Consider the following 2659-nt stretch of genomic DNA (forward strand, 5'->3'; position numbering starts at 1 on the left):
TTTTTGAGATGGAGTCTCTCTCTGTTGCCCAGGCTGGAGTGCGGTGGCGCGATCTCGGCTCACTGCAAGCTCCGCCTCCCCGGTTCACACCATTCTCCTGCCTCAGCCTCCAGAGTAGCTGGGACTACAGGTGCCCGCCACTTCGCCCGGCTAATTTTTTGTATTTTTAGTAGAGACGGGGTTTCACCGTATTAGCCAGAATGGTCTCGATCTCCTGACCTCGTGATCCACCCACCTTGGCCTCCCAAAGAGCTGGGATTACAGGCTTGAGCCACCGCGCCCGGCTGAAGCGGGAGAATCTCTTGAACCCAGGAGGTGGAAGTTGCAGTGAGCCGTGATTGCGCCACTGCACTCCAGCCTGGGCGACAGAGCAAGACTATCTCAAACATCAAACAACAACAGCAAAACAGTATCTTTGCCAAAAGCCCCTAAGAGCAGTGCTGCATTTGCGGCAGGCCAGGCTGGAAGGCCTTCCAGCCTAAGACCATGTGGCTCCCACCAGCCCTGGTTCCTTCCACCCATGCCTCACCCCTCCTCCCTCCCAGGTCCTCCTCAAGCCACTTGCCTCCAAAATATGTGCTGGCGAGTTCCTGCTGGGGGAAGGGTGGAACAGTGAGACCCTCCACACCCACAGCCCATGCTAAGAGGCAGGGAAGAAGGAAGAAACATCCAGCAGTTTTCAGCCCTAAGAAGGGTTTTGTAGAACACAAGGCCCAACATTTTTTTTAAGACTTTTTTTTTTTTAAGGTCCTGACGGACGCAGTGGATCACACCTGTAATCCCAGCACTTTGAGAGGCTGAGGCGGGTAGATCACGAGGTCAAGAGATCAAGACCATCCCGGCCAACATGATGAAACCCCATCTCTAAAAATACAAAAATTAGCTGGGTGTGGTGCCACGTGCTTGTAGTCCCAGCTACTCAGGAGGCTGAGGCAGGAGAATCGCTTGAACCTTGGAGGCGGAGGTTGCCGTGAGCCAAGATCATGCCACTGCGCTCCAGCCTGGCGACAGAGCAAGACTCTATCTCAAAAAAAAAAAAAAGAGAGAGAGATGGTATTGTTCTGTCACCCAGGCTGGAGTTCAATGGCACGATCATAGCTCATTGCAGCCTCGAACTCCTGGGCTTAAGTGATCCTCCTGCCTCAGCCTACCCAGTAGCTGGGACTACAGGTGCGTGCTACCATGCCCAGCCAACTTTTCTATTTTTTGTAGAGATAGGGGTCTCACTATGTTGCCCAAGCTGGTCTTGAACTCCTGAGTCCAAGCATCCTCCCACCTCAGCCTCCCAAAGTGCTGAGCCACTGTGCCTGGCCTCAACCTTTTTTTTTTTTTTTGAGATGGAGTCTCGCTCTGTCGCCCAGGCTGGAGTGCAGTGGCCGGATCTCAACTCACTGCAACCTCCACCTCTTGGGTCCGAGCAATACTAATGCCTCAGCCTCCCAAGTAGCTGGGACTACAGGTATGCGCCACCATGCCCAGCTCATTTTTGTATTTTTAGTAGAGATGGGGTTTCACCGTGTTAGCCAGGCTGGTCTTGAACACCTGACCTCAGGTGACCTGGCTGCCTTGGCCTCCCAACGTGCTGGGATTATAGACGTAAGCCACGGTGTCCGACGGAGCTTCAACCTTTTATACAAGGGAGAAACTGAGGGTCTAGGGTGGGGGAGGGTGGCATCTTTGTAGCCCGTCCTGGGTCAGGCTCCAGGCCTGTGGATTCCCAGCGGGGTGGTTTTCCAAGCTGCCTCTGCTACTAACAGACTTGAAAATCTGGGACATCTATAAGTTCAAGAGCACCAGAGGTCAGGCTTGGTTGAACCCACCCCAAGGGGTAGGTTCTGGGGCTCTGAGGGTCTCCCCGGGATGAGTTGTCAGTGTCTTCCCAGATGCTAAGGGGAGGGAAAGTGGTTGAGATCTCCAAAGTCAAGTTTATCTTCAGCCTGTTTATCTTCACGCTGAGACTTGGCCGGGTCTGCCTGGCTCCCAGGACAGGCACCTCCTGGGCCAGGTTTCCCTTTGCCCTAGCCGGCACTGCCACCCCAGCTCCTGGTGTGTTGGGACGGCCTGCCCTGGCCACGGGGCCAGCGCACCTGGAGCGACTCTGCCCCTGGAGTCCAGACCCGGGGACTCCCGGTCCGACCCCCACCCCACCACCTCGTGGGGTACCCAGAGGCAAAGAGCCACTTACTCACCGTTCCGGGAGGGACGCTGGGCCCAACTCCTGGGTCTCTGGGAGCCGAGCTGCCGCGACTCCCGCAGAGTTCCCGGGCGGGCCGCGAGGGTGAGTCAGGGCAGGCGGGGACAGGAGACCCGGAGCCGCCCCGCCCCGCCCCCGGACGACTCGGCCCCGCCTCGTCGCAGGCGCTCCCAGGTCGACCCTACTCCTGGCGCCGCGCGATTAGCGGGGTTGGAGGAAGAGAGTGGTCCTATGCTGTTTTGTACTGCTGGGCTCGGGGCTGGCGGGAGATGTAGGGGTCTTAGAATTTTGCAGCTTTGCAGTCTGGCTGGACCCTGGCAGCTGGGGAAACTGAGAGAGCTGGAGACCCGGAACTCCCAAAGGGCCACCCTTCTGGGAACCAGGTCTTACAGACCCTGTCGAGAAAATGTGGAGGCCGAAGCCGGGCACAGTGGCTCACACCTATAATCCCAGCACTTTGGGAGG

General features: G+C 57.2%; 1 protein-coding gene across 1 annotated transcript in view; it reads right to left on the bottom strand.

Moving 5' to 3' along the window:
- Positions 1-2279, bottom strand: part of LRRC8E (leucine rich repeat containing 8 VRAC subunit E) — a 13129-nt gene extending 10850 nt beyond the window's left edge. Inside the window, exon 1 of the mRNA XM_017879941.1 lies at positions 2190-2279. The gene's annotated coding sequence lies outside the window, so the exon portion shown is untranslated. The remainder of the gene's footprint in view (positions 1-2189) is intronic.
- Between the last annotated feature and the right edge of the window lie 380 nt (positions 2280-2659).

This window comes from Rhinopithecus bieti, unplaced genomic scaffold, assembly GCF_001698545.2.
Source record: "Rhinopithecus bieti isolate Rb0 unplaced genomic scaffold, ASM169854v2 scaffold_10589, whole genome shotgun sequence".
In the NCBI taxonomy this organism is placed as follows: Eukaryota; Metazoa; Chordata; class Mammalia; order Primates; family Cercopithecidae; genus Rhinopithecus; species Rhinopithecus bieti.